Source organism: Mugil cephalus, chromosome 23 (genome assembly GCF_022458985.1).
Source record: "Mugil cephalus isolate CIBA_MC_2020 chromosome 23, CIBA_Mcephalus_1.1, whole genome shotgun sequence".
NCBI classification, from domain to species: domain Eukaryota; kingdom Metazoa; phylum Chordata; class Actinopteri; order Mugiliformes; family Mugilidae; genus Mugil; species Mugil cephalus.
Genome location: NC_061792.1, coordinates 1,752,182 through 1,777,446, shown reverse-complemented (window position 1 = coordinate 1,777,446; position 25,265 = coordinate 1,752,182). Strand labels below are relative to the sequence as shown.

Genomic DNA, 25,265 nt, shown 5'->3' with positions numbered 1-25,265 from the left:
TTTGTATCACAGTGTTTTCACTTTGTTTTCCATTGCATTTTGTTCCTCATCACCAATAACATTCACATCCATGATTGTGAGGAACACAGATGTACATTCTTCTAAGAATTAAAACCCTTCATAAGTAGCAAGTATTTCTTCTGTTTTCTGTGATTTTTTTTTCTCTCACCCTGGTTGTGTTTTCATTTAGGTTCCTCAATCAAAGTTTTCATTAACACCTTTCAATATTGAGTGTGACATAGTGAGATCTTTAACACTGCCGTCCGATGGTACTACTGATATGATAATATATGTCGTCAGATTTTGGCATGAGCAACCAAAATCACCACTACCACTCTTCTATTAGTTGTTTTTTCACTTTCAACTGTGTCAGTATTAGTTAAAATAGTAGTAGATGTAATTATTTTTGTACCTTTAACATATTTACTTTTATATAGTTTCTCTCCTTTGGTTTTGGTTTGTTTTATCATTTTGCATTGTCTGTAAAACCTTCATTTCTCCATGGGGAATAACGTAAAATAGTCCTGCCTTATCTCTAATTCAAGATTCAAGTGATTCAGTACATCTAATGACAACTAACTGGGGTCTTTTTTATTTTCATAGATCACTCTTTTATACATGTCTCATAAAAAGTCCAGCATTAGAGCATAAACACTCAAATATGTTAAGGTTGACTCTTCGGCTATAGTTGTAGTTGTACAACTATTTAACGCTGTACCAGTTGGCAGCATCACAACGTGCTAAACCGGTTAGCCTGTTCCAAGACAAACAGAAAACTTACAGCAATAAAAATGACAACACAACTACAGCCGGTAAAACTGTTCTTAATTGCTTGCCTAGGTAAACAAAGGTTAAATAAAAATAAAATACTAACATACATACAGACACATTCTGACACATTGAAATTGGCCGTTAGCACGTTAACTTAGCCCCGTAGTTAGCTCCCCACTCCACCGTATGCTAACGACCACGTTATCTCCACTGGCCTCGTTTTATTTCGGCGTCAGTTCAAATTGTGGACAACAGCAAATTGATGCAAAATACAAGCAATGTTAGGAAACCATTTGTCAATATTTCTAATGACAAATCTCGACACCACACGTCGGCTACCACCTCAGACGTTGAAAGAAAGAAAGAAAGAAAGAAAGAAAGAAAGAAAGAAAGGCAAAAACAGAACTAATTTACATAATACTTACATCATTGTGTAGTAAAGCCACAAGTAACGCTGTTAATAGGTTCCAGCTAGACCATTATGTACCTCAGAGGGAAATACGATAAAGAATCAGTCGCACATGATTAAACTACACGTGACACAAACATATTGATTATACAATGTGGATGAGGCTTAAACAAACCTTTACACACAGTTATGGGAGCATGTTGGTCTAATTTTTGTGTATTGTTTTCGCGCACGTACAGACGCACATGCGACTACATGCGCGCACATGGAGTAACGTTACATCCATACGTAGTTCCGGGCATGCTCACGCACATACAAAAGAAATGATGGATGAAACAGGGCGATGACGTCATGGGATGTCTTCCTGTGTCCTCAATTGTTTTCCTTTGATGATGATGTCATGAAATGTTTTCCTTTGATCATGATGGCATAGAATCTTTGCCTTTGATCTTATTGAAAGTTTGTGTTATACAAACCTAGGTGGGTCCGTAGATTCTGTTAGACTTTCAAACTGAAAGCAAGCGAGACAAGCAAACACACTTGAACAGAGCTTCGTTCATTAATTTTCATCCAAATTTTTACACAACATTTCCTGAATAACAAGGATCAATGTCAACCAACATAACAGCAAAAGAGTTGAATATCTCCCTAGGGAGCCCACTGGGCAATTGCCTTAAAGTGGAGTCTTTCCTCGGAGGGGCAGCTTTGGTTTTGTTACCAAATGCCACTATACAAAAACCAACGAGAAAGCAAGTTGACGTCTGGACCCAGATGCCTGCCACATTGTAAGGGGGATCGGCTTTTTTTTGATAAGCAGCGTATCTTTTTAATCTTTGAACTCCTTGATCAAAGCCTGCATACGTACATACAGAAAAAAACACAACCTAGATCTTCCCGTCACCGAACTTTAAAAAGAGTTTTACGCCAGCTGGACCTGCTTAACTTTCGAGATCATACGAGATGGGTCGTCTTACGAGGTGGTATGGCTGTAAGCGATGGTGTCAGTCACAAAAGCGGTAAATATAAGTGGTCAAAATCAATATTGCATGTATTGTGATGATGGAAATGTTCTTATGTCCCCCGATGAAAATGAAAGGCTTACAGGGCCTGGTATTCCCGGGCAGTCTCCCATTCAAGTACTAACCAGGCCCGACACTGCTAAGCTTCCAAGATCAGATGACAGTGGGTGTGTTCAGTGTGGTAGGGCCTTAAGCCATGGTGTCAGTCTCAAGAGCAGTATATATAAGTGGTCAAAATGATCATTGTATGTATTATGATGATGTAAATGTTCCTATGTCTCCTGAAAAAAATGACAGGCTTACAGCACCTGGTATTCCCAGGTGGTCTCCTATCGAAGTACTAACCAGGCCCGACTCTGCTTAGCTTCCGAGATCAGACGAGATTGGGCGTGTTCAGGGGGGTATGGCCGTAAGCCATACCTGGGCATTTTATGGCCCCCGGGACACATACGTCTGGAAGACCTTCATGACATCTCAAGAGTATAACTAACTTTGGTTTTACCAACAAATTCCTCCAAACAAGTATCTCCTGCTGGGGCTCCGCGATCGTTGCTCTCCAACCTGCAGCCGACAGCAGCGGTGCGTCATCATTACCGTAATGGCAGCGTCTTTTCTAGAAAGCTCACCTTAAATATTGTCCATCGGGGAGTTACGGTAATTCAAATACAGCAAGCTTCTCTTTGTGGGCAGACGGACATTCAGGTCTTAAAGGGTTAAACATTTATTGAGCTTTATTGAGATACAGAAAATAGTTCATGTAGCTACATGGTCCCTCCTTGGTCCACCGAAGTTTTCCAAAGAGGACCAATTTTCCAACATTCCAATGTGTTTTATCCAAAACTACAGATCGATTGTGTTTTATTTTCCTCTTCAACCTACAGCAAAACTCATAAATTTAAATAAATATTTACAGAATATTCTTATGTTTCTGATTACCAGTAGCAGCTTATCAACATATATAATTTACTGCTTTTTACATTGGGAAAATATTACGAATATTGAGCAGAATTATGTTCCAGTTATCATTTGGTTTGGCCCCCCAACAAACTTCAGATTTTTCATGTGGTCCCCTGTAGAAATTAATTGCCCAGCCCTGCCGTAAGCCAAAGGGTCTGTCACAAAAGCAGTATATATAAGTGGTCAAAATCATCATCGCATGTATTTTGATGATGTAAATGTTACCATGTCTCCTGATGAAAATGAAAAGCTTACAGCACCTGGTATTCCCAGGCGGTCTCCCATCCAAGTACTAACCAGGCCCGCCCGTGCTTAGCTTCCGAGATCCGACGAGATCGGGCGTGTTCAGGTTGGTATGGCCGTAAGCAACGTCAAATGTCACTAATGCAGTATATATAAGTGGTCAAAATGATCATTGCATGTATTTTGATGATGTAAATGTTACCATGTCTCCTGATGAAAATGAAAAGCTTACAGCACCTGGTATTCCCAGGCAGTCTGCCATTCAAGTACTAACCAGGCCCGAAGCTGCATAGCTTCCGAGATCAGACGAGATCTGGCGTGTTCAGGTTGGTATGGCCGTAAGCAATGTCAACTGTCACAAAAGCAGTATATATATAAGTGGTCAAAATTATCATTGCATGTACTTTGATGATGTAAAAGTCACCATGTCTCCTGATGAAAATGAAAAGCTCACAGCACCTGGTATTCCCAGGCGGTCTCCCATCCAAGTACTAACCAGGCCTGACGCTGCTAAGCTTCCGAGATCAGGCGTGTTCAGGGTAGTATAGCCGTAAGTAATGTCAAATGTCACAAAAGCAGTATATATATACACAAGTGGTCAAAATCATCACTGCATGTATTTCGATGATGTAAATGTTACCATGTGTCCTGATGAAAATGAAAAGCTTACAGCACCTGGTATTCCCAGGCGGTCTCCCTTCCAAGTACTAACCAGGTCCGACCCTGCTTAGCTTCCAAGATCAGATGAGATCGGGCGTGTTCATGGTGACTGAATCAAAAGTCATGACTGCAGGAGCGAGAGGGCTGCCATCATGCAACTGGTGAACACCCGTGGGGAAAGGGAGAGGCCGAACGGGAGCACCCTGAACTGGAAATGATGCTCGTGAAAAGCGAACCGCAGCAACTGTTTTTGGTGTGTAGTTATGGGGACATAAATGTAAGCATCCTTCAGGTCTATTGATGTAAACCACTCCCCTCTGGGAACACTGCGTAGAACCTCTGCAGTGCTCAGCATGTGGAACCTCAAGACCTTCAGGAATCTGTTGAGACCCCTCAGGTTGAGGACGGGACGGAGTTCGCCATCTTTCTTTGTTACCAGAAAGTAAGTGGAGTAGAATCCCCCGGGTGCCGGGTGCCGCTGCGTCTTAGGCTTTAGAGAGTAGGTCATCCGTAACCCGACACTGGGGACGAGAACACCTCGCATCTGGCCTCAGAGTCTCATCAGGCAAGACAATCAGAGCTTCTGGCTCATATTCAGCAAGTTGAGTAGCTGATGCTGCCATGGAAAGCACATCTTCCTCCGGCTCCAAGATGGCCGCTGGAGGCACTGAAGCAGCTGGCTCCCCTGCACCAGTCCCAGACTGGAAGGCTAGGAAGAGGGATTTCATGTTATTAATCTCTGTTGTTAACTGGTCCACCTTGGAAGCAAGGCTGGACTCCTTAACCCTCTTCCTGGAAGTGGGGACTGCTGTCTTGGCAGCCCGACGTTTAGGTCTGCCAGACTGAATTGGAATCATTCCCTGAGCTGGGGTCAGCTGTTCAGGTGGTGGGCTGAGGGCCAACAGTTGTTCTACTTCGGCTAGTCTGGCAGCCCTCACTGCCTGGGGCATGAAGCTGCAGTTCATGCACGTATCATCTGAAAGAGCCTCCTTCAGATGCTCAAGGCCGAGGCATGAGGGACACAAATCATGGCCATCTTCAGGCTGCAGAGAAGCCATACAGGCCGAACAAGAATGGTTGCCAAACATGAAGACAACTAGGAAAACAAACAGAAAAAGCAGAAGACACTGGGAGAGGGAGCGAAACCACAGCTGTCACCAAATAAATGTTGCAGGTGATGAGTTAGCCTCAGCGGGAACACTGCTACCAACTACAAACTCACACCTATGCTGGGAGCGTAAGCACTGCCCTCACCAGTTAGGGGTATTTGCTACGTGATACAAAAACGGGCACGACAATATACAAACTAAGGGAGGCGAACAAAAAACGCCGGTAATAATCAAATAGAGAAAAGACAAGTAAACGGTCAAAAATAATAACCGCTGATGCACATCAATCAACTGAAATAACAAATGCAATACAAATGCCGGGAGAGGGAGTGGATCACTACCATCACGAAGAAATGAAATGCAACACAAAACGAGTACAATAGGAGAGGGAGTGAGGCAACTGCCTTCACCAACAATTGAAAATATAATACATATATATAGCGGTACAAATGCCGGGAGAGGGAGCGAGGCCACTCCCTTTAACAACAACTTAAAATATAATTAAAATATATAGCGGTACAGATGCCGGGAGAGGGAACGAGGCCACTGCCCTCACCAGCAAATGAAACAACAAAACAAAGCGAGTGCAAAAAGGTTGCACTAACAGCAAGCACACGCAAAGCCCACAGATGATTCACGTCATATTATGCTGGGAGAGGGAGTGAGGACACTACCTCCACCAACAAAAAAACGAATACAACCAACGGGTAACAGGTTGCACCTAAGAATGTGTACTAATAAAACAAAATAAACTTATCCAACCGAGGATAATGAGCCGATGCAGATATCCGCGGCAAACCACAAACCTCTCGGTGGAGTCCGTTGCAGCCTTTGGAGGGTGAGCAGCTCGCAGCTTGCAGCTCCGACGACACGTCGCAAGGCTACCGTAACGAAGAAATAGCCACTTAGCTTTAGCTAGCGCAGTGACGTGCAGTTTACCTGCGAGGCAAGAAGATGAAAAGGAACCACTCCTCTGATGTCACCGGACGATATAGGTGACCGGGGTCATCAGGGGTCACAGGTGACTTTGTTGGTATAGACACTCGACCTGCGCATGCGCGAGATGGATAAATTCAGTGCTTGAAACACCGCCTCTGGCGGTCAGTAAGGATGAAGTAGAACATATTTTTGTACCTTCTCTTAACTTGGCTGATGTGTGGACTTCGCTTGAGTTCCTCACTGAGATTGTTCCATAGTTCGACTCCAGTAACAGATGAGCAGAAACTCTTCAAGGTTGTTGGTATGTTTAAAATTTTGAAGTTGTGTTCCCTCTTCACTGATAACCTCCCTCCTGATTACTAAATGTTTTTGGATGTTTTCTGCGAGTTATCTGTTTTCTGGCCTCAAACATGATGATTGGTGTTTGGTGAGATACAATGTCAGTGAGTTTCAGGAGTTCTGATTGGATCAAAGTGGATCAGTGTGTTCTAGTAGTTGACCTGATCAATAGTCCTTATTGCTCTTTTCTGCAGGATGGTAAGTGAATGGAATGAAGTTTTCTACCTCAGCACAGTAATGGAAATATTGTGAGACCAGTGAACAGTAAAGTGTGGAGAGAGGATTCTGATCCAGTCATTGTTTTGCTGTGAATGACTGCAGTGCTTCTTTAACCTTTGGACTGTACATGTTTGATGTGTGTTTCCATCTTAGCCTGTCATCTACTGTAACCCCTACAAACCTGCTTTCATGCACCCTTTCACTTTCAACTTCAATAAAGCTTAAAGGCTGTTAAGACACAGTAATGTTGAGCTGAACATTTAAAACCTCAACACATCTCATTGAATTATTCATCATTTTATCTCCATGTGTTATTCTTCATTCAGGTTGATTTATTGCAGGTTGTCAAAGATCAGCTGTGATTCTCTGGGACCAGCTCTGAAGTCCAACCCCTCCCATCTGAAACATCTGGACCTGAGTGGAAATAACCTGGAGGATTCAGGTGTGAAGCATCTGTGTGGTTTTCTGGAGAGTCCAGACTGTAGACTGGAGACACTGGAGTGAGTTCACTGTCTGTTACTGTTGTAGATCTGATATGTTTAATCACCAACTGAATTTAATTCATGTTACTCCATCAATCTGTAAATGTCCTTTAGTTCAAGACGAGTGTTTGTAGCAGAAACTGGAGAGAACGTCTACTGTTAGTTGTTATTTATTCTGAATATGCATCAACACAAGATTTCCTGATCACTATTGAACAAATTCTCCACACAAGACACCGGCAACGAAGGAATAGCCACTTAGCTAAACACAACACTAAACTTTATTAATATACTTCTGTTCAGTAAAAATGAAATACAAAGTGCTTCACAAACCACAGACCCTTGTTTACGCACTCTCTTTCTCTTTCTCTCTCTCTCACACACACACACACACACACACACACACACACACACACACACACACACAGCAATCTACCTCAACACATCTCATTGAATTATTTATCATTTTATTTCCATCTTTTATTCTTTATTCAGGTTGAGTTACTGCAGGTTGTCAGAGATCCATTGTGATTCTCTGGTCTCAGCTCTGAAGTTCAACCTCTCCCATCTGAGACATCTGAACCTGAGTGACAACAACCTGAATTATTCAGATGTGAAGCAGATCTTGTGGAGAGTCCAGACTATAAACTGGGGAATCTGAGGTGAGTAGAGGGTTCCAGTCAGTCCATGCTGCTTTCATCATTATTGTCCTAAACACAGTTAGTATCAAAGATCCAGTGTTTCCTGTAAACCTGCAGCTTCTCAGTGAAGCTGTAAGAGGAGAATGGAGATAGGCTTCAGGATTGGACAGAAAGACAGAGAGAGAGACAACAGTCAGCCAATCAGATGAGCCAGAAGCTTGTTGTGATCATGTGTTTGAGGTGATGTGAAGACGACTGTTGTTGTTGTGTTGATGTGTCCCGGAAATAAAGCTGGATTCCAGCTGACAGCTTTCCAAGACGTATAGAGACAGTGGTGGTCATTCATCACATCTGATCAACAAATGATCACAGCTCTGAGATCAGTCTGACTGAATCCTGCGCATCACAGAACCAGCATTACATTTAGTAACCATGAGTTTCTTAGTCAGCTGATCTTTGTTTCCATGGAGCAGCAGTAAATCCATCACTAAAGTGTTGGTGCAGTAATGAAGCGTTCAGGACTCTCAGCAGTTATTTAGTGAAATCTTCAGAGGAAACAGAGTTGATGCTAAAAGTCTCTGCAGGTTTTTAAAGGACAGGACTCCAGCCACCAAGCCCCCAAATGATGCTACGAGTCCGTTGACTGGTTCTCAACAAACTGACCTGACACAACCAATACATTCATGAATCTTTCTGCATCTCAACAACATCATAGCATCAGTGTGTGAACATTCCCTCTGCAAAGGGCTAGAGTTTTAGGACTTGGTTCAGACCTTTGAGGAGCCATCTGAATATTCTCATGTTCCGAATATATATTTCACTAATAATAATAATAATTATTATTATTATCATTATTATTGAACCAGACCTCTGTACATTTGTGTAATGTGTATTTGCTCTACATCAGCAGCCTGTGGATACACCAGGTTTTATCTCTAAACTGATTCTATGAATTGAGTCAATGAGTGGAGTGAATAGAGTTCAGCTATACTCACCAACATGATATTAACAGCACTGTTAGCCAGTCAGACTCAGTAGGAAGAAACCTGGAAGGGTTTGAGTGTAACACAGGAAGTAGAGAGGACATGTTTCAGTGGGTGTGGATTCCCTGGCTAAATTAATTTTTCATGATAGAAACAGCTACGGTAAGAGAACGTTTACATCTATGGTTTGATGAAGTCATGTGTGTAGTTGGTGTTCCTTGGCTCATATCTCCCGATACTTTGATGGACAGAGATTTGATGGATATGTCAGGAGTCTGTGGATTGTGCTTTGTTTTGAGACGTTGTTAGCGTGAATGGCATAAAGATCCACAGCACAGAGCCAGAAAAGAGTGGGTTGACTGGGTGGAGCTGTGTTTGGACTATCAGTGTCATGGGATGTGTACGGTTGTTGTTCCTCACAGTGTCCACTGGAGGGCAGTGAACATTATAGTTAATTGACTTCATGCTGTTCATCACTCCACCACCAGAGGGAGACAAATCTCTACCACTGTAGTAATTTTTTTTTTACAGTGTATTTTTGGTATCACAATGTATCTCTTAGTAGTCATTTTTACATCTTTATCAGTCTTTTTTTTTTTTTTTTTTACATTGCATCTCCTGATAGTCATCAGTGTTGGGGAAGTTACTCAAAAAAGTCATTACTTACTTTTGTAAGTAATTGTAATGAGATTACTTTACTAGTTACTGCATTTGAAAAGTAACTTCACTACTTATTACTTTACCTTCCCATTTCTTAATTTACCAAGTAGATACATGGACAGACATCACAGCCCTATCATCTCTTAATGTTTATTGTATAAATGTATACGACATGGCTTATAAAACCATATGGAACCATAAAGAATTATGCCGCACTGTTAAATCCATAAACAACAGGTCCTGTAGGACATTGGCTTGCGAGCTGCGGCTATTTTATCTAGTATTTTTTGAAACCTGGGCGATTCAATAGTTGACGGTTGAAGCATGTTCTCTACAGTGGACCCAGCAACCAGCCTGTTAATGTCTTTCTGTGCTACCTGCTTCTGCGCTCCAACACTTGAAAAAAAGCTTTGCCTGTTTAGGCGGTGTCGGCTGCTCATCAACTCCTTCAGATGACCGGCGAGGAGGATCTTTCGCCACAAGTTTTGTATTGCCATGCTGGGCTGACAAATGCTTGGATAGGTTGCTCATTGACATCACAGCAGTTGAAAGAAACGTGTTTCCTGGGCATAGAGTGCATTTCACTCCAATATTTTGTCCTGTCGAGCTATAAACTGAAAGTAACCTAACCTCTACTCGCCCGTTTGGCTCAGTTCTCAAACGAATTTCGTTAGTGCTGATACCACTCACCAGATCATGGATCTCGATTTGGTCCTTGACACGTCCGACAGCGATTCTTTCGATTTCCTGTCCGTTATCCCAGATTCTCCTGTCCCTTCCACCTCCTCTTGTTTGCCTCCAGCTAACCACCTCTCCTGACTTCGCTCCGTAGTTCAGGTGCCTCACAACATTGTTCATTACCCTCCATCTAGCAACTCCAATCAGCATTCCTCACCTCCTCCACCACGTCCCGGCAGAGGCCGTACCCAGCGGCACTCATTTGAATCACTTCCATCCAGAAGCTGGCACAGCCAGCCAGCAACAAGCCGCCACACTGGCCGCTCTTCCGCCATCACCTTCCCTCCGGCCAGAACTCTTCCACGCCCGACCACAGTAGCAGACTGGACTGTCGCTCACCTCCAACGAGCCGTCACAGAGAAGGGCAATCGATTCCACCGCACCATAACAAGGCCAAACTTTTCCAACTTCTCCAAAACTCCATCTCCGCCACCAGACCAAAGACATGCGCCAACCCTGGTCTTCCGGTTTGTCCTCAACTTGTCACCATGACGGCATGAGCCAATGTCACCATGCAGCCAGCAGCAGCAGGACGAGGCCCGGATCCACCAGAGCTGTCCCAGCACGTCACTACTAGCGCATGTGCCGACAGCACCACACAGCCCAAAAACAGCAGGAGGGGACTCATGCCGTCCAGCCATCTCCCTTCAGGGCCAGGTTGTATCAATTCAACCTACACCACACTTGTTTAACTTGTTGTCATCCTTCATCTCTTCCCTTTCCCATACTCCCCATCTTCCCAGTGTCTCTCCCTCTTCCCTCCCTCCAGCCGCTTTGAATGCAGTGTCTTCGGCGTCCATGGTCCCTCCATCCTCACTCTTTTCCAACACCTCCATCCCAGCAACCGCCAGTCATAGAAACCAATTTCATCAGTCTAATCCATTTTCTACAGGCTCATCCCTCTCATCCTCCCTCCCCATCCTTAACCCAACTCCCTTTCCCCAACCATCCTCCACTTTGCTACAACCCCTCATTCCTCCCGAAGAAGTCCCCTCTTCTCTTCCAAACATGAATTTGACAGCCCCAATTTCACCTTGGCAACCGCTATTGCGGCCACCCATCCGATTTCAACACAACGGCCCTCTCCCATCCCCTCTGCCTTGCGACAACAAATCCTCCAAGGTCACTATGTAGATCTAGCCCAGCTCATTCAACCATCACTCCATTGCAATACACACACTTGGGAGCTTTCCACCCTCAAGGACCCGGAATTGTTAAATTAGAATTTCCTCAACGCTCAAGAGAGATCACACCTACCAAATTCGCTTTCACATTCTCTCTCTATCGAGACGTGTTGTGCACTTCATTCCTGAACTGCAGAGCAGAATTCGACACCTACATGTCCATCATCCTGGACCTTGCCTTGAGGTTTGGAGGCACTGGCTTTTACACATACCACGTCTTTTTCGCCTCACAGGCTGCAGGAAGACTCCAGCAATTTAATCAGGACACATATTGGGGTTCCCTCGATTCCGAGCTTTATTGCAAACTGTTTGCTGCTCGCCCCGCACTCTCCTGCTCCCTTTGCGGAGCTCCGTCCCACCCTGCCACAGCGTATGTCGTCGTCACACCTCTCCCTCTTTCATCAACAAACACCCAACCTAAATCTGTATTTTCACGCCTTTCTCTGGCCGCTCCACCCCCTCCCATTGCCCCATCCTCTTCTTACCCTTCACAAGTTCCAAACCCATCTTCCATCCATAGCTTCATTCCTCTGAACTCGGACAGACGAGGCAGACCCATCCTCCGCCAAGGCATGAGGATGGTGTGTAAGAATTTTAACGACCTAGGTTGCAGATATTCCAGCTGCTGATTCCTCCACACCTGCTTCTTCTGCAGCGGCGCTCATTCCCACCCTAGTTGTCCTCACAACCCCACCAAACAGGACTCCTGACAGTTGCAGTTCCTCAAAACGCCCATCAAAATAAACATTCTCAACTCTGCTCTCAAAAACCACCCAAACCGCCCTTTCGTGCATTTCTTGATTGACATCTTCACTCATGGCTTCCTTGGAGGCCTTGAGGTCCTCCTCGATTCATCATTCTCAGCTCCCAACGTTCAGTCAGCCATTGCAGAACCCGGCGTAGTCCACCAATTACTAGGGAAAGAAACCAAAGAAGGTTTCATGATAGGCCCATTTCTTCTCTCTCTCCTCCCCCCCCCCCTTTTCCGTGTTCAGAATTAGCCCGATCAACATAGCTACCAGGAAATACTACCAGGTAAAAAGAGATTCATCATCGACCTTTCCTTCCCCCATGGCTCCTCCACACCAAGCATTAACAGCCTCATCCCAAGCGCAGACCTCTCTATGCATTATGCCTCAATTGACCACACCATCAGCCTCATCCGCCTAGCCAGTCACGGGGCCTAGCTGGCCAAAGCTCACATCACCAGCACCTTCAAGGTCCTGCCCTTACAGCCAAACTTTTGGAGGTTTCTCGCCGTAGTGTGGAAAGGGTCCTTTTACTTTGCAGTTTGCCTCACATTCGGTAGCAAAGGCAGCATGAAAATCTTCAACTCCCTATCGGAAGCCCTCTACTGGATCCTCATTAACAACTATGAGCTCCCCTTCATCGTGCACTTGCTGGATGATTTCCTCACCATCACACCCGCATCCGCACCACCCCGCCACGGCCTCACCACACTTATATCAGCCTTCACCAATCTCGGCGTCCCTCTTTCCGCCGTGAAACTGAAGGACCCCTCATCTCCCTCGAGTTCCTCGGCATCACTCTCGACTCAGTTTCATTCAAAGCCTCTCTGCCACCAGATAAACTTCACCGCATTTCCTTGCTAATCTCCAACTTCCTCCTAGCCCCCAGCTGTTCCAAGCGACAGCTTCTTTCCCTTCTCGGCCACTTCAACTACACCATCCGCATCATTCCCCAAGGTAGACCTTTCCTATCGCACATTCTGTCATTGGCCTCTGCTGCTCCTTCACTTCTCGACTCCATCACAGACACATCACAGACACAGCACCCTCTGTTGGATTCGGGGGATACCACAGGGGGCGCTGGTTCACTTCCCAATGGCCCCTAGAAATGTCACCCCTGTCGCAGTCCTCCGCCCTGTGCGAGTGGTATCCCATTGTCATTGCAGCCCTTCTTTGAGGGCATGAGTAGTCCAAAAAGGTCATTCTCATCTACTCTGACAACATAGCCACTGTAAACATCATTAATAAAGGCAGTTCCAAATCCCTTGACATCATGCAGTTCACGCGTAGACTCACCCTGAGCGCAGTCCAACACCAATTTATCATCCGTGCACACCAAGTTCCAGGCCACATGAACACAATTGCCAACTATTTGTCTCGTTTCTCCTTCCAGAAATTCAGGTCCTTAGCTCCAGACTCCGATCCTCGCCCAATTTCGGTCGACCATCCCAAACAGCCTTTCACATGCCACATTATCTTCTTACTATTATGGCTGGAACTGCTTCAAAGCCTTCCATGCAACCCTGCAACTGCCTTTCCCTTCACTTGACATCGCCTCCTTCACAAGCTTCATCACATACGGCCATTCCATCCAAAAGATCAAAACATCTACCATCCAGGTCTACATCAGCTTTTTCACTAAAATGATAACCAGAATTCTTTGTCCTTCCATTTACCATCCACATGTAAGTATGCTAATTAAAGGGCCACGCAAATCAGAACCACGGACAGCTCCAAAGCGGCTTCCTCTCACAGCAACTCTCCCAGCCTGTTGCTTCAAGCTGGTTACCTGACCCCATCGATCGATTCCACGCTTGAAGCTATGTTCCTCTTGGCATTCTTTGCGTTCCTCCGCTGTTCCGAATTCACATCTTCTTCCACTTCATACGATACATCCTGGCACGCCAGCCTATCAGACAGTTCCTTCTACCCATCGGACACTATCGTGTTTAACCTTAAAAGGAGCAAGACTGACCAGCTCGGTCCGTCACATCCCATTTACCTCTTCCGCTTAAATTCCATCCTAAGCCCTTTCAAGCCTCTGCAAAACCACGTGAATGCCTGACTAGTCTGACAAGCATCCCCTCAAGATCAACTATTCACCTCCGAATCAGATGCAATAGCCACTCGTTTCTGGTTCCACTTCCAACTTTGTCAGATCCTGACCCGATCAGGGACACCCCACGATCGTTTCTCTGGCCACTCGTTTCGAATCGGAGCGGCATCCACCGCCACCAGCCAAGGCATACCCAACCACTTCATAAAATTACTTGGAAGATGGACATCCCGAGCCTATCATGGCTACATTCACAACCACCTTGGCAACATTAGAAGAGCCCATCTCCAACTCGCCACTACTAATTCTCTTGGGGGTCAAGGAGCTGGTGCTTCGATATGCCGAAACCGTGAATCTCAATCCCAGAGTTCCAGCATCCACACTTCAGTCAACCACGCACTATTGATACCACGCCATTCATCAGGTCATTTCCTCGACCCCTTCGTCCCCGTCTCCTCGACCTTCTTTTTCTTCCCATCAACCCTCGATCCCTCTATCTCTTCCCCTTGATCCTTGCTCCTCAGTTCCTTCCGTTTTATGACCCAACTTTCCCTCTCCTTTAACTTGGCTGAAATGAATTTGTTATCCAACCAAGCGTGGTCAGGAAAACAGATCAGGAGCCTCATGTATCAAAGTTGCATGCACCCAGAAACGCCCACGTCCACGTTCAGATGTATCAAAAGTGAAATGAGCTGGAAATGTGCAGTGCCCTTGTTCCTTTGTTCCTTTGGCGACACTAAGAGGCGATGCTGAGGAACTGTCAGTAATGTGAAATCAAGTAGCCCTCAGAGCAATATGCACATCAGTGACACATTAATGCACAATTAATACACATAGGTTTGCAACCATGGGTGGATATGAAAACATGCGCAAAGTGATGAAGAAAATGGTATTAACAATGGCAGCCTTGGCTTTGTTAGAAGACATCGCAAATGGTAACATTAGGCGTGAGAGAGTGTTTAGAGAACGCGAAGATCTACTCGCAAACGACAACAACTGGTTCATAATTAGTTTTCGTTTACAAAGCCAGTATTACTCAAGCTGTATGCAGGGCTACAGTCGGCGATAAAGCGCAACACAGTGCGGAGCCAGGGGTTGTCCATGCCCACACAGGTGCTGACCACTCTGGGGTTCCTGGCAACAGGGGCTTTCCAACAGAAACTGGCTGACCGGTCAGGAGGTCAGTCAACCTTGAGCTGAGCCATGCCAGCTGTGTGGGACGGGATCACCAGAATGTCATCCAGGTACATAAAATTCCCATACAATGCAGTTGAACAGGCCAACATTAAAGCATAATTTGCAGCAAGAGTCGGTTTCCCTAATGTAATCGGAGCTATCGACATCACAGGAGTACCGGACCGCATTGTAATGCCCCGTGGTGTCCTGAACAATGTGGCACACCACCATAGCATACCATGGCGGTGGGCTGAAATACTCCGCTTCACTTCCACCTTCATATCGGACCATTTCTTTTTGATTTCCTTGTGTGCACGCTTCACACACGCTCCCACACACTTTTCTTTCTTTTTGTGTTTATGCCTGATGACGGGCTACCAAATAGAATATCAGTGTGTGTCTGCACTTGATTTAATAACACTTTGACCTCAGACTTGGTGAAGTTCCTCTTTTTCGCTTTACTCATACTGAAAATCTGAGTGGGGGGATTCGCGATGTAGGCCCTATTTAAATTAATTTGCATATTTAAATTGGGGCTTGGACAGGGAGGAGTTTGGCACTCTTAATGTGCACTCAATTCCATGTTGACTGGGATGTACAAAGGAAAGGTGCTTGGATCCATGTGAATGCACACGTCTGATTTTGTTGGGCAGACCCCGTTTTCTGGATTTTAGTGCACACCATGTTTCAGTGAGAAATCCACGCAAGCCTTTGTACATGAGGCCCCAGAACTCCACACACAGGCAAACACGGCTTGGGTAACGCAGGAAAGCGTAAGTGTGTTCCTATAGTCTAGTCGAGTAGTGTAGTTACCGATATTTTTACTGTAATGCATTACTTTACTTCATTACCCAAAAAGGAATATCGTTACAGTAATCCGTAATTTGTGACTAGTTATCCCCAACACTGGTAGTAATTTCTTTAAAAAGTATGTCTTCTCATTGCAATATTGTCACCTTTGACAGTGTATTTCATCGTTGTTGTATTGTAATATTTGACAGTGTGTCTCCTTGTTACCATGTTTTACAGTCTGTCTTGTTTTCACGGGTCTCCTCATTACCAACATATTTTCATGTTTAACAGTGTGTTCTTACTGGTAATTTCTTAACTGCGTATCTTTTAGTAGTCATTAATTCAGTGTATTTCTGAAGCAATGTTAGCCAGTGTATCTCTTCATTGCAACGTTATAATTTTTGCAGTGTTTCTTGTCATTGTAATTTTCAAACTGCATATCATTTTAGTCATTTCATTGCCATGTTTTACAGTGTATCTCTGTCATGTTTGAAAGCACAACCACTCATTATCAAGTCATCATGTTTTACAGTGTTTCGTCTTGTCTTCGTCCGCTTATCCGGGTTGCGGGGGCAGCAGCTTTAGGAGGGAAGTCCAGACGGCCCTCTCCCCGGCCACTTCCACCAGCTCCTCCGGAGGAATCCCCAGGCACTCCCAGGCCAGACGGGAGATATAATCCCTCCATCGTGTCCTGGAGTGACCCCGAGGCCTCCTACCGGTGGGACATGTCCGGAACACCTCTAAAGGGAGGCATCCGGGGGGCATCCTCACCAGATGCCTGAACCACCTCAACTGACTCCTCTCGACGTGGAGGAGCGGCAGTTCTACTCTGAGCTCCTCCCGAGGTTCAGAGCTCCTTACCCTATCTCTAAGGCCGAGCAAGATCTCCAGGTACTTGAACTCTTCCGCTTGAGGCAGGACTTCCTCCCTGACCTTGAGTAAGCAATCCACCCTTTTCCGATTGAGAACCATGGCCTCAGACTCGGCGGTGCTGATCTTCATCCCGGCTGCTCCCCACTCAGCTGCGAACTGTTCCAGCAAGAGCTGGAGGTCGCAGTTCAATGAAGCTTAGAGGACCACATCCTCTTCTGGTTCCGGGTCACTGCTCCTGCGGTTGACCGGTCAGAGCGCTGAGCGGTTTTCCTCTTATTTCTACATTTTTCTATTACAAGAGTTTTGTTTTCTCTGTGTTTTTTTTGTCTTGTTTCTTTTATTACACTGTCGGAATGTATGTTCTTGGAATCATTTTCACTCTGGCAGCTCTACACACATTGGTTTTATTCGATCGCTGCTTCACCTTCGGAGACGATAAGGATTACAGCTGCTGCTGCGTCTCAACCTCAGTCCAGCTCCGTTCTCCCCCGACACTCTTCCTGGGGAGATTCGGAAACGGACATTCGAGTCGGATCAGTCCAACACCAAACAGAAACTGCACAAGGCGACCAGACGGGGGGAAAAGAAGGGAGGTATCAGAGCGCGACTTCAGCGAGCAACAGGTAAACAGCTGACTTTGCCGGCAGTCATCCTTGCCAATGTCAGCTCACTAAGGAATAAATTGGACGAACTTCAGGCTAACCTGAACCATCTGCATGAGTGCAGGAATGCGTCCATTCTGGCATTTACTGAGACTTTGCTTAATCATGGCGGCGACAACAAAGTGCTGCACATCGATGGATTCAGCCCCCCCATCAGGCTCGACCGCAACAGTGACATCACCGGTAAACAACATGGCGGCGGTGTGTGTTTGTATATCAACCCCCGATGGTGCTCCACTGTCCACGTCAGAGAGAAGCTGTGCACCCCAGACATTGAGCTCCTGGCTCTGTCTCTTCGTCCTTTTTACCTTCCCAGAGAGGTCACTCAACTCTTCTTTGTCCTGATTTACATACACCCCAAAGCTAACTCCACCTCAGCAACGGATCTAGCTTGGCAGGGCCTGAAGAGAATGGCGGCTGTTAACCTTCCCATCAGCGACAACCCTGTTAATATCCCCAGCAGCACACCAGCATCTCTCCCTAATGACCTCAATTCCTTCTTCTCCAGATTTGAGACCAACAACTCCATCCAGCTAGAGGACATCAGATTCACCCTCATACCTGACGACCGCAATGTCCCCTGCATCTCTTTCCTCACCACGGATGTAGTGAGGGCCCTAAAGAGATCCAAGGATAACAGCACACCTGGAGCTGATAACATCAGTGACCGGGTCCTCAGACACTGTGCGGACCAGTTAGGGAGTGTCCTCCAGGAACTGTTCCAGACCTCCACCAACACGGGAACTGTCCCCAAATGTTGTTGTGCCCAGTCCAGTTTATTGTCCAGTGAGACCCCCAAGTACTTATACGCAGGAACCATCTCCACATCCGTCCCACCGATGCAGACAGGAGAGGGCAGGGGCTTGTTCCTCCTGAAGTCCACCACCATCTCGTTCGTCTTCATCACGTTTAGCTGCAGGTGGTTCTCCCCACACCACTTCACAAAGCGGTCAACCAGGTCCCTGTACTCAGCCTCCCTCCCCCCCTCAACACACCCCACAATGGCCGTGTCATCAGAGAATTTCTGCAGATGACACGACTCAGTGCAGTACTGAAAGTCAGCAGTGTATGTGGTGAAGAGGAAGGGGGACAGTACAGTTCCCTGGGGGGCCCCGATGTTACTATTCAGACGATCAGACACACAGTTCTGTAATCTCACAAACTGCGGTCTGCCCGTCAGATAGTCATCGACCCAAGTGATGAGGGGAGCACCGACCTGCGTGTTCTCCAGTTTGGCCTTCAGCAGACTGGGCTGGATGGTATTGAAGGCGCTGGAGAAGTCGAAGAACATGATCCGGACTGAAGTGTTGGGTATGTCCAGGGTGGAGTAGGCCTTCTGCATCAAGTAGATGATTACATCATCAACCCCAACGTGGGGCTGATATGCAAACTGCAGGGGGTCATGTGATTGGCGCACCAGCGGTCTGAGGTGTGCCAGGATCAGTCTCTCCATTGCCTTCATGATGTGAGAGGTCAGTGCTACCGGCCTGTAGTCCTCCAGTGCAACAGCTCATCGTTTTTTTGGGCACTGGGACCAGGCAGGATGTTTTCCAGAGCACTGGCACTCTCTGAAGGTGTAGGCTCAGGTTGTAGAGGTGCTAACTCACCACCAGGTGGTGATCAGTTGACAGCTCTGCTCCTCTCTTCACCCGAGTGTCCAGAACATACGGTTGCAGGTCAGATGATATGACTACAAAGTCAGTCATCAACCTACGACCTAGGCCATCATGGTGCCAAGAGCACCAGTGAACAACCTTATGTCTGAACATGGATTAGTTGTGGACAAACTGCAACTTGCACAGAAGTGCAAGAACACCACTCGGGTTCAGATCAGGCAGGCCGTTCCTCCCAGTCAAGCCCCTCCAAGTAACGCTGCCATTGCCCACGTGAGCGTTGAAGTCCCCCAGAAGGACAGTGGAGTCCCCAGTCTGGTCACAATCCAGTTCCCGACCTAAGGTCTCCAAAAAGGGCGGGTACTCTTCCCTGCTGTTCGGCGTGTATGCGCAAACAACAGTCAGGACCCGTTACCCAACCCAAAGGCGCAGGGAAGCAACCCTTTCTTCCATCCGGGAGAACTCCAACATACAGACAGAGAGTCTTGGGGCAAGCAAAAAGCCCACCCAGGCCTTCTGCCTCTCACCCGGAGCAAAGAAGAAAGTCCAACCCCTCTCAAGGACTTGGGTTCCGGAGCCGACGCTATGTGTCAAGGTGAGGCCGACTATCTCTAGTGCATATCAGTTTCAAACTGACTGCAAGCAAGACAAAGATCACACTTGAACAGAGCTTTGTTCATCAGTTTTCGTCCACATTTTTACATTTTCACTTTTTCTTTGACAAGGATCGTATCTGTTTAAACTTCGAACTCCTTGATCAAAGCCTCCACGCCTACATACAAGAACAACACAACCCAGGTCTTCCTTTCACCCAACTGAAACCAATTTTATTGCAGCTGGCCACAGCCCTGTATAACCTGTCCTCCATAGGAATAATGCACGCAGACCTCAAACCTAAAAATGTGATGGTTGTGAATTGGCATTAGAAGCCACTTCAAGTCAAAGTTATTGACTTTGCGCTGGTGCGTCCTGTGTCTGATGCTGATCGTGATCACTATGTGCGCCAGAAGTGATAGTAGACGGTCCATTTAATGAGGCCATTAACATGTGGTCTCTGGAACTGGTAGCTGCAGATATGATTACTGGGTGTACGATCTGCCCTGGAAATTCAACCTACAATGTTTTCCAGTTCATCATACACTCTCAGGGCCAGCCAGCAGATGACATCTTAAGCTCTGGGATAGATACAACTGATTATTTCAAGGTGGAAGTGAAGGAGAAGAACTACGAAAAATTCTGGAAAGACGAGTATGAGATTGAGAGGGGATACCACCCTCGAGATACCAGATACATCAGACTCAACAGTCTTGACGACAAATTAGGGGAGGACATCATGATGATGAGCATCTATTGGTGGCCCTGATTAAAAGCATGCTGCACCTGGATGCCAATCAACACATCAAACCCCTGGAGGTGTTGAAACATCCTTTCTTTGCATCCATCCTCCCGCAGAGCTCCTGTGCAGACTCCTACACAGACAAGAACCCTCAAGTTAGTCATCAACAGCCATCAGAGGAGAACACAAACAGACACCATAGCTTATGGCCATACCACCCTAAACACAGCTGATCTTAGAACCTAAGCAGGGCAGGCCTGGTTAGTACTTCCCGGGAATACCAGGTGCTGTAAGCTTTTCATTTTCATCAGGAGACATGGTAACATTTACATCATCATAATGCATAAAATGGGAATAATACGTAATATACCAATACAGGATCCTAGGTAGGTTATGATTGCAAAAATATGTAAAATGCAATATGCATGTGAAACATGTACAACATGATGAAATATAATGAAAGTCACATCAATATTGTAAGCAGTATTTATACATTGCATGTATAAATACTGTTTTGTCATTAACGCCATCGCTTACGGGCATACCACCCTGAACATGGCCGACATGATTTGTGGCTGTGAGAGAGCCACAACAGCCGTCTCAATTTCTCCTGTGTCGTAATTTGGTTTCTATTTCATAACAGGTCAACACACCACTGTATGAGTCTCTCTCTCCGAGAGTGAGCTGTTTCAGGAGACAAATGGCAAATTGACACCTCTGCCCATGGGCGCAATCAGACCTTACTTATACATCTGCATGATCACCTGCTCTCTTTCTTTCCTCCATGAGTATAGTTTCAGTGGAGTATACATACTGTGATCCGCACGTTTTAATGCACCTCTCTACCTTTTCCTTAGAATAGAAAAGTGAGTAGAAAGGAGTGCACACGGATCGTTTTGGAATTTGATTGTCATTTGTGTTTAGTGTGGTGCTGCACGGACTCTCTTTTCCCGTGAGGGAGAAAGCTACCCCACATGGCGGACTTGTCCCTAGTGCTATTTATCTACAGAGGTAAGAACAGAAAATAAAAGAAAATAAATAAAAAAAGAGAGGGCGTATTAGGAGCTGAGAGGAACCGCTGCATCCGCCAGGTTGTACGCTACCTGAGGCTGTGTTCCACACAGATTGTTGCCATGTCGCCCTGGTGCTTTTCCCGGGCCAGCGGGATGCACCAGAGTTTTGATTTGATTGATCTTTATTCTGAACATGTTAAAAAGATAAAGAAAGAAAAAATAAAAAGTCATACAAAACAAGTAATACATTATAGTGTCCTAAAGAACAAGTCCCATATTAAGTCAAAGTCAAAGTCGGAAGAAGGTTATGTCTTGCTTTGTGCATGATTTGTGTAGTCTTGTGTTTGACCAGATCGGTGACTTTCAGAGTTTGTGCTTTTACGAGTAATGCCTTTGTATGCTCAAGATATCCCGTATTATTGACGATTCTTATTGCTCTTTTTTGTAATGTGCATAACGGCTCTAGGTTAGATTTGTAGGAATTACCACATATCTCCACACAGTAGCTCAGATATGGAAGTATGAGTGCATTATACAGAGTATGTACAGAGTTATAGTCCATAATGTGTCTTGATTTCCCCAAGATTGCAGTAATCTTTGCTATTTTTGCTTTGACATGATTAATATGTGGTTTCCAGCAGATTTCATGATCAGCAATCACACCCAGATTCCAAATAACATGATCTTTGTTTTACTCAAATTCAATGACAATTTGTTTACATTAAACTGCCCTTTAATTTATTCATTTCGGTTGTGATTATCTCCATAAGCTGCTCTACATCGTCCCCAGTGCAAAAGATGTTTGTATCATTGGCAAATAAAATGCATTTCATTATACATAATACATTACATAAGTCATAAGTAAGTAAGTTTACATTAAGTTTACAAATTGCTGCCTGTTGCTTAAGTAGCTCCTCACCCAGTCCAAACCAATCCCTTTGATACCATACCTCTGTCATGTGTTGAAGAGAATGTTGTGATTTATTGTGTAAAATGCTGTCTTTAGATCTATGAAAATTCCCACAACATGTTTTTTTATCTTTTCATTTCTGATTTTCTCGATAAGTTCCGCTAATGCCAGTAATGTTGATCTGTCTTTCCGGAATCCGTATTGACTGTCAACTAAAAGTTTCTGTTTTTCAATGAAGTTGTCTAGTTTTGCTGCAAACTGTTTTTCGAGGATCTTGGAGAACTGAGAGAGTAAAGATACTGACTGTAATTTGTGTTATGGTGTCTATCCCCACATTAAGTTGTTGTTGTGACATCTCTGTGGGTTTTAGTGGCTTCAGAAACTTTAACCTTTAACCAAAGTTCGAGTGAAACCACTTCCTGTTTACCTCAAAGCTTCAACACTTCGTCTGAATCTGGTCTCATGTCTTCATCTGTCCATAGATTCATGTCCTCATCTGCCAGCAGAAGTAGTAGAGTAGTACGACTACTAGTAGTAGTAGCAGTAGTAGTAACAGTAGTGGTAACAGTAGTAGTAGTAGTAGTAGTAATAAATTAAATCAAATCAAACTTTATTTATAGAGCACCTTTCATGCAGAGGGCGGCTTTGGCTCAGTAGGTAGAGCGGGTTGTCCATGAACCGGTGGTGTGTGAATGTGTGTGCTGACTGTAAAAGCGCTTTGAGTACCTTTGAGTAGGTAGAAAAGTGCTATATAAGAGCAAGACTGTTACCATTCACCATGTATAGTCATGCAACACAAAGTACTTTACACACAAGTACATAAATCAAAAACAATTACCCCCACCCTCCATACTGCACACACACACACATAGAAGCAAAATATATATACACATACACATAAATATACACATATACATATATACATACATATATAAAATAAGAACGTAAGAAGAACTTAAGATACTAGTTAAAAGCCTGATTAAAAAGGTGTCTTTTAAAAATATCGACAGTCTCTGCAGTCCTGAGGCTCTCCGGCAGGCTATTCCACAGGTTGGGGCCATAGTAGCTAAATACATAAAATTGACCCTTGACCCCACATCCAATTTTATGTATCCATACTTACATAAAAGCATCGGTCTGTGAGATAAGAACGAAACCAGTTAAAAACAGTACCAGAGAGGCCGACCAGGTTTCTGAGTCTATTTAACAAAATGTGATGGTCTACTGTATCAAAAGCGGTGCTTAGATCCAGTAGAACCAACACTGAGAGCTTTTTATTATCTAAATTCCACCTGATGTCATTTAAAATCTTTAAAAGTGCTGTCTCGGTACTGTGGTCCCTCCTAAAACCAGACTGATGTTTCTCTAAAATGTTATTTCTGTTTAAAAAGTCATTAACTTGGTTAAAAAACAGTTTTTCTAAAATTTTACTTAAAAATGGTAAGTTGGATACAGGTCGGTAGTTATTAAAAACACTTGGATCTAAATTGCTCTTCTTCAGAAGGGGCTTCACCACTGCCGTTTTGAAGGCGGTAGGGAAGACACCCGTCTGAAGAGAGCAATTCATGATGTTTAAAAGCTGTTCCTCAGGGAATCCATAAGACGATTTTAAAAGTGATGTGGGAATTGGATCTAAAAGGCAGGTTGTGGGCTTTACTTGGGAGAAAACTCAACCAAGTGTCCTAGCATCAACCGGGGCAAAACTCTCCAGTGTTTCCTCAGACAAGGACAACAGTTCAGGTGTGTCAACAGATAAAACCTGTTGGGGTAAAAGGCAGGATCTGATGTCCTTGATTTTGGTTCTGAAGTGGTCTGCAAAGTTCTCGCAAAGCTCATCTGTTGGTGTCTTAAAAACTTTATTGGAATTTGTGCCCGTTAAAATATCAAATGTGGAGAAGAGGAACTGGGGGTTGTTTTTATGTAGCAGTATTGAAAGTAGTAGTAGTAGTAACAGTAGTAGTATTGGAAGTAGCAATAGTAAGAGTAGTAGTATTGAAAGTAGTAGTAGTAACAGTAGTAGTATTGAAAGTAGTAGTAGTAGTAGTAGTAACAAAGTAGTGGTAGTAACAGTGCTACTGTAAAAAGATACGCTGCTGTTTTAATGAGTGTCTCTTCATTGTCATGTTTTAAATGTTGTTTTGATCTACACTGGGTTATAATGGAGACAGAGGGATATTTTGACCGCCAGTCAAACAAAACACACTCAGAAGTAATTTACTAAATTGACCAGATTTCCAATTTCGTCCTGGATTATCAGTCCCTCATTTGAGTGAGAAATGGATCGCATATTTCTGTGTATAGGTCTAGTTTACCATTTATGTTATAAATCAAAGTGATGAACTGTTTGAAGTCAGCTTACTGTAACGTCTGTGAAGGTTCTCAGTCCTCCAGGTCCTGGTTTATATCTAAATGGGCTTTAAAGAGTCATCTTCTTTAAAAAAAAAAAAAAAAAATGAATAGTATGAAATAAGTTCTTCAAAAAATGACTAACATATGTACTGTACAGGAGATCTACCAGAAGACAAAAAAAAATAATAATAATTAATTAATTAAATCAAATAATCTTTAGTTATATAGCAGCTTTCATACAAATGAATTGCAACCCAAGGTGCTTTACACACAGAACAACCAAATATAATACAAGCCTGCAGGAACCTCCCACTTCCCACCCCACGCACACACACACAACGGAGCACAGGGATATAAAGAGCACAGTTAAAATGAGTGACAAG

General features: G+C 44.6%; 2 non-coding genes and 5 pseudogenes across 2 annotated transcripts; 1 reads left to right on the top strand and 6 right to left on the bottom strand.

Annotated features, from left to right (window-relative positions):
- Positions 1-2,275: 2,275 nt before the first annotated feature.
- On the bottom strand, positions 2,276-2,394 carry LOC125002851 (annotated as a pseudogene).
- A 101-nt stretch (positions 2,395-2,495) lies between these two features.
- LOC125003153 lies at positions 2,496-2,614 on the bottom strand. Its single transcript, XR_007112020.1, has one exon. It is a non-coding gene; the product is annotated as a 5S ribosomal RNA (ribosomal RNA).
- A 790-nt stretch (positions 2,615-3,404) lies between these two features.
- On the bottom strand, positions 3,405-3,523 carry LOC125002797. The gene has a single exon (XR_007111831.1). It is a non-coding gene; the product is annotated as a 5S ribosomal RNA (ribosomal RNA).
- A 101-nt stretch (positions 3,524-3,624) lies between these two features.
- Positions 3,625-3,743, bottom strand: LOC125001711 (annotated as a pseudogene).
- Positions 3,744-3,846: 103 nt separating this feature from the next.
- On the bottom strand, positions 3,847-3,955 carry LOC125002596 (annotated as a pseudogene).
- A 107-nt stretch (positions 3,956-4,062) lies between these two features.
- Positions 4,063-4,181, bottom strand: LOC125002624 (annotated as a pseudogene).
- Positions 4,182-10,681: 6,500 nt separating this feature from the next.
- LOC125001197 lies at positions 10,682-13,651 on the top strand (annotated as a pseudogene).
- The last annotated feature ends 11,614 nt before the right edge of the window (positions 13,652-25,265 follow it).